Raw genomic sequence first — 7,224 nt, 5'->3', positions numbered from 1 at the left:
ATGCTACAAGCCGGAAGGTCGCGACTTCAAGTCCCAATGAGGTCATTGGAATGTTTTCAGTTAACCTAATCCTTCCAGCCGCACTACGCCCTGGGGTTTACTCATCCTCTAAGAGAAATGGTTAGCAGGAATTAAATAATTTTCCTGGGGAGTAAAGCGTGGCTGGTGCGTTACACTGACAACCTTTGAACCGATTACCCTCATCTCACAACCCTATGGGCCTTCACGGCCTGTTACAGGGGTTGATTTTTTTAAAGTGGGGAAACTTGAAAGAATATTCTGTTTCCTTCAGAGATACTTTTATTTAACCCCATAAGTTTGGCCCCAAATTACACTTGAAAGCCACACAGAACAGTTTTTCGGTTATATTAATGTATTATAAATCATGTATATCAAGCAATAATACCGAGGAATACAATTATTACTTTCAGTAGAATGATGGAACTTGAGAATCTGAAATACACACTTGTCAACAAGATTACATTTAATGATGTATGAAAATGTGATACATTTAACTTCACCAGTACTAAACTAGAATATACAGTAAAAATATCTTATAGAATTATAATGAATAATGAAAATCTGAAATGACAAAATATTTTACAGATACTGGAAATGTGATATTTATCTCCCCTTACACTAATTGACAAGATTAAATGGCAAATATAACACACCTTACAGAATACTGGAAATCTGATATTCATCTTCCACTACAGGAATGGACAGGATCAAATTGCAAAAATTAGAAATATATGTTACAATAAAACGGAAGAATATACCGAAAATAATGAAATAGGTAAATAATTATCTAAAACAGTAGTATATCTAAAATGTCCTACCCATAGTGAATCCTGATAATGATTCTGTTCCTCGGAGTTTAAAGCTGAAACAGGTAACCTGAATACTGCAAATCAGTTATAAAGTAACACCGTTTCATGTTTACCTACATATACACAAGAACCATGTGTCAGAAAATAACTTTTCCCATAATTCTCCATCAAAATATACTTCCTTGCAGATAAAGGGCAGAATTAAATCTGACCGTTTTCTGACGGCAGAATTCTAATATACTGAGACAAAAGAACCTTCTGCAAAGCAGGGAAGAGGTGTAGCTCAAGTTCATAATAGGCTCCTCGTATGTAATCCATGAAGGTTGATGCTGATGTTGTCAACAACGTACTCAATACCACAGCTCTAAGGCAAGTGCATGTGATTACTTGGTAATTTCTGTTGCTCCACTGCAGCTGCTTGTCACCAGTGTTACTTTCTCCAACTTATGAAACATCTGATCTAGTTCCCAAATATTCTTCCAGTAATTTCATAACTGCTCTCTGTCAATTTCCAGGGTTGGTATGGGCAGGACATTATAAGGGAAAAATGAAGAAGCATTGCTTTCCTGACTTACTGATGAGACAGTATCTTCATCTTCCTCTCTTTGGCCCTCTGCCTGGCTGCTTCAGCCATCAACCTGTTTCTTCGCTTATACCACCAAGGAATGTAAATTCTTGTGAGACATCTCACAATACAATCTACTATTCATTGGTGGTGAAGTGAACAGCCAATACACCTAATCCGCTCGAAGTCAAGGGTGCTCTTCATGGCAGCTGTGATATGCTGCTCCACTGAATTCAAGTGGGCAGCCTCTGCCATTATACACTCCATCAGAGTTACAGCAATACCAACAGCCTCCACTAGCTTCTCAGAAGGATAGGTGAGAGACTGTTCTGTATCACTGCACTCCTTGAAATATATGAAGACATTGGCTGATAGCAGCACTTCAGATGTCAGGTGACACATCACAGGTGACACCACAAAGCACCTGTCTGGCAATGGAACCACTGACATAGGCTACTGAGAACATTTCCATGTCACTAGCAGATACTGCAGGACTCATGTCCTTCTGTACTTGCTGAGAAACATGGAATGTCTCAGGAACATCATCAGGGGTTTCCTTGCCATGACTTGTGGAAGGATTTTGTGAAGAAGCATCAGGTGCCCGGAACAATGACTGCCAGTTATCCAGATGAGTAGCACCATCATCCTCACAATTATTAACAATTAGTTTCACCCAGACCTCTAAAACAAAGGCCACTGATGTCGCTAGTCTTCAGTGCATCTACAAACTGACCCACTTATTGCTTGAAACACAGTACGAATGGCCCAAATTTGTTCTCGGGATTCTGAGTCAGGTTCTGGGTGTGAAGGTACACATATATCCTACTTGAAACACGACTCTTTCACAGTTCTCCACATGTGTTGGGTAGCAGAAAAGTCAATAAGCCAAATAGTCTGTGGAGGACGATGAAGAAAGGCAGGTTTACCATCCTTGAGGAAGATCCAACCATTCATCCCCATATTTGCCTTTTCCCAGTGCTCTATATGGGGACTGTTATCACTGAGTGGACAATGCAGTTGTCTCCTTTGGTCCCTTCCCACTGAAACTATCAGAGTGGTTGTCAATCTGCTCAACAAACACAGCGGTTGCCAGGTATTCACTGCAGCACCCTCCTGAATGAACAAAAAAATGTGAAGTTAGTGTGCTTCCTTACTTGGTGGATTACCTTAATTCTTTTAACTGGAAAATAACACATTACTTTACAACGGACTGCCATTATAAAAAGATTGTACATTGGTTACATTATTCCTCATATTCAAGTCTTGGCAGATTCACACATTCTGAATAGGTGGAAGAACTACTTCCCTCAGTTACTGAATGTACTTAGGGTCAGTGATGTTAGGCAGATAGAAATACATACAGCTGAGCTGTGAGCCGTGTCCCTTGACCCTGTGGGTCAAGAACCCAGTTCTCCTACCCACTTAGACCCTTGAACGCCTGTTCAATATGGGTATGGGTAAGGGACAGGCTCATAAGAACGACTTGCTTGTACGTGATGTACTATGCCTCCCCAAGGTCAAGTAGGGGATCTCGGGAGAGGAAAACCACTGTCGGCACTATGGGCCAAGCTGGACGGATCTGCTAGTCCGAACTGGTAGGGAATACACAACCCAAATATACACAAATACAACTGGCGTTTCCTTGATAACATGAGTATACAGGTGTACTCTGCCTGATGGGCAGGGACTGGTCAAAACATAATAGACAGTTGATGCAGAACTACTCTGTGCCTAGCCGCACAGACTCAAGTATTGGCACGCCTCATGGCATCTTTCAACTTCTCTAGGAAAAAAACCTGTACTTCGGCAAGCCTTAAGGACACAAGAAAATATACACAGGTTACTTGCACGCCTGAGGGGCGATCGGCTGTTTAAGCCAACTCAACTCCAAGCAAATTAACTAACTTACGCCACATGGCGTCGTGATGAAAAGGAAACCATCTACAACAGTAAGTCTCTTACTGGCGTTTCCAAAATTACAAACACAAGATTAACCTCACGACTTGACGCAACCTTGATCACGTCGTGAGGGCACTCTTCCCCCTTCAGACACTGCACAGGCCGAAACAGAATTTCACAAGATCAATTCAACATAAACGAAACTAGTNGGGGGGGGGACTCCAAGGAACTTCACGGAGAAGAACCGTTGCACGGTTCAGCTGTTAGTACCTGATCCTAGCCCTTTTGAGGTTGAAAGTGCTACTGCAAAATTAAAAAGGTATAAATTGCCAAGTAGTGATCAAATTCCAGCAGAATGTATTATACAAAGATACATATTGTGGGAATAGCATACCAATATATCACACACTAACAACACGTACATCATGGAAACTTGTCTTTAGGCTCCACAACCAGGCTTACTACATAGAAAGCGTCTACAACAAAGACCTACAAACAACATACATACCCAATTTTTCTATACTGTAGCAGTGAAACAAACCATACATAATTTTTTTAACATTTTTAAAAATACTTTTAGTATTTTTTAATAATATATTCAAGACATTATAAATCCTGATATATGGTATACCTTATCTTTTATCTTATTTATGTATTTCTTACTTTAATTACAACACCAAACTTGAAGCAAGAGTTTTATGTTAGGTTTATAATATGACACATTGCACTGATATGGATCCATATCAGTATTTCAATTACTGTACATATTCCTGTGTATAACTGCCTGATGATTGTCTTGTACGACCGAAACGTGTAGCAACAATAAAGATCGAATATTAAACTGAGTATATTTGTTGTGTTGATGTTTGACATGCTTCCTATATATTATATATCTAGGTCATACCGAAAGTCATGAGCAACTTTTTTTGCATGCAACCTGGGAACAGCAGACGAAAGAGGGTATGGTGGCAGGTGGAACCAACTGTTGTGTTAACCTTGAGTCTTGTGACATCAATAGCTTGCATCACGTGACCAGTATCACTCCTAACAAAATGGCCTACAACGATATGTCGTTTCGCCAGCATGCTGTCATCAAATTTCTTGTAAAAGAGGAAATCCCTGCTGCAGAAATTCACCAGAGACTTCAGCGTGCTTATGGAAGTGTGTGCATGGGTGCGAGCTGTGTTTGAAGATGGGTGAAACATTTTAAAGATGGGAACACCAGCATCGAAAATGAGCCTCGGAGCGGTCGTCCTCAAACAGCTTCAACTGAACGCAACAAGGAAAGAGTGGATGAGATCATTGAAGATGACAGGCGTGAGACTGTGACACAATAGCCTAAGAACTTGGAATAGGGCACAGTGCAATGCAGGAGATGATTGAAAGCCTGGGCTATAGGAAAGTTTGTGCTCGTTGGGTCCCGCAGTTATTAACCGAAGACCACAAAGGTCAGCGAAAAGCCATGACCTCAGAACTGCAGCAGAGATATCGACACAAAGGCGATAATTTTTTGCTCTCTATTGTGACAGGTGATGAAAGCTGGTTTCACCATTTCGAGCCTGAAAGGAAAGGGCAGTGTGTGGAATGGCACCATTTGCATTCTCCATCAAAAAAGAAAGCAAACACAGTGCCATCAGCTGCGAAGGTGATGGGCACAGTCTTCTGGGATGCAGAGGGGTTTATTCCGGCCAAATTCCTGGAACCTGGGCAAACCATCAATGCTGCGCGTTATGTCCAGACACTGCACAAGCTCCGTCTTGCAGTGCGCGATAAACGTCTGGGACGAAACATCATCCTGCATGACAATGCTTGCCCCCACGCTGCTCGCCTCACACTTGAAGCAATTGCAAAGATGGGGTGGTAAGTTCTTCCACACCCCTCCTTATAGCCCTGGTCTGGCACCCTCCAACTACCATCTTTTCGGATTTGTGAAGGATCAGCTGCATGGACAACGTTTTGAGACAAGGGAGGCAATTCAGAAAGCAGTGTGTCAGTGTCTTCAGATGGCTGGAATGGAATTTTACAGAAGGGGAATTTTCAACCTCTGAGAACGCTGGGAGAAATGCGTACAAAGAAGTGGCCATTATGTGGAAAAATAAAGAAAGGTCTGTAGATTGAGATAGTGTATTTGGTTTGTCAATAATAAGCATGTTACTTTAAATTAAATCGTTGCTCATGACTTTCAGTACTACCCTTGGTAGTACCTTGGTAATGCACGCAGAGGGATGTTGTGTTTGGCGACGAAAGTCTGAATCAGATGCACAGAACGGGCGGGTGCATTGTCATGATGGAGCTGCCAGGTTTTTGCTGCCCACAGATCCGGCTGTTTGCACCGCACAGCATCACAAATTTTAAACTTCTCTGCCTAATAAATGACGAGCAACTAGTGACAGCGCAGAACTTAGTTCTCCCCGTTTTTCCTGCAAGAAACAATAAAGAAATTATAACACAATCACAGAACACTCAAGAGCTCGAGATCCTACAGATCTTCTTTAAGCTACACCGAAGACGTATTAAAATACCATTACAAGACTTTTACACTTCACATATATTTCTAATATCCACTACATATTATGCATTGAGAAATATAAAATATATTATACCTTTATATATGTTAAAGCAAATTTATTTTGCTCATATACATTCTATCATAAGTTATGGCATAATTTTTGGGGGTGGTTCCTCATGTTAACAAAGTTTTCATATTGCAAAAGAAAGTTATCAGAATTATAATGAATTCTAGACCAAGAGAGTCTTGTAGTGACATTTTTAAGAATTTGGAAATACTAATACTCTACTCTCAGTACATATATTCATAACTTTTGTATACAATAATAAACATTTATTTAATTTCAACAATGAGATTCACAAATACAAAACTAGAGCTCTAAATAATTTATATTCACCTGCAGTTAACCTAACAAAATACAATAAAGGTGCGTACATATCAGGTATTAAAGTTTTTAGTCATCTTCCTCAACCAATAAAAATGTTGGGTACTGATTAGAGAAGTTTTAAATCTGCACTGAAAAGGTTTTTATATCACAATTCTATTTATTCCATGAATGAATATCATCAATATAATTACTCATAAGCGTGTAAATTTTAATGCATTTTATTCAGGTAATTTACACTCCCCCTCGTTGGTGTCTCCACCTTATCGTGGTGAGGGGGTTTGAGTATGCCAAGGACCCTGAGAGCTATACCAGTGGTAGCGTAGCTACTGGCAGAGCCTCCCTTGCTGGACAGGTCAAAGGGTAGGCATCAGANAAGTTACTGGGAGAAGGTGGTTTGAAAACACTGACAAAACTAATAAACACCATATATGAAACTGGGGACTGGCCCAAGGATTTTTCAGAAGTGATAATGATTGCCTTAAAGAAAAAGACAAAAGCTACAAAATGCAGCGACCATCACACAATAAGCCTTATTGCACATACAGCAATGATAGTAGCAAAGATACTTAAAAGAAGAATCAAAAGGAAAATAGAGGATATACTTGGAGAGGATCAGTTTGGATTTAGAAGAGGAAAAGGAACCAGGGATGTAATTGGGATGATGAGAATTATAGCAGAACAAACGTTGGAGATGGTTGAAGAACTGTGTGCTTGCTTTAGACTGGCAGAAGGCATTTGACCGTGTAAATTGGACCAAATTAATGCAGATCCTAAAGGAAACAGGTATTGATTGGCGTGAAAGATTTGATTAGTAAATTGCACATGGATCAGAAAGTTAGAGTGCGACTGGACAGAGGGGAGACAAGAAGTGTGAAGATTGGAAGAGGAGTTCGACAAGGATGCTGCTTATCACCAATTTTGTTCAACTTGTACAGCGAGTACCTTACCAAAGAAGCTCTGGACGAGCTTGGAGACTTCAAATTAGGAGGGCAAATTATTCAAACTGCGAAATATGCAGATGGCCTTGTGTTAA

The 7,224-nt window shown here is 40.4% G+C and overlaps 1 long non-coding RNA gene across 1 annotated transcript in view; it reads right to left on the bottom strand.

Moving 5' to 3' along the window:
• Positions 1–469: 469 nt before the first annotated feature.
• LOC111870826 overlaps positions 470–7,224 on the bottom strand; it is an 8,540-nt gene continuing 1,785 nt past the window's right edge. The window contains exons 2-3 of the long non-coding RNA XR_002843929.2: positions 5,499–5,714; positions 470–2,508 (exon numbers count right to left, since the gene is read on the bottom strand). This is a non-coding gene — a long non-coding RNA (uncharacterized LOC111870826). The remainder of the gene's footprint in view (positions 2,509–5,498; positions 5,715–7,224) is intronic.

Source organism: Cryptotermes secundus, unplaced genomic scaffold, assembly GCF_002891405.2.
Source record: "Cryptotermes secundus unplaced genomic scaffold, Csec_1.0 scaffold596, whole genome shotgun sequence".
Lineage (NCBI taxonomy): Eukaryota > Metazoa > Arthropoda > Insecta > Blattodea > Kalotermitidae > Cryptotermes > Cryptotermes secundus.
The sequence above is the reverse complement of the archived record's forward strand: the minus strand, read 5'-3'. Positions and strand labels throughout refer to the sequence as shown.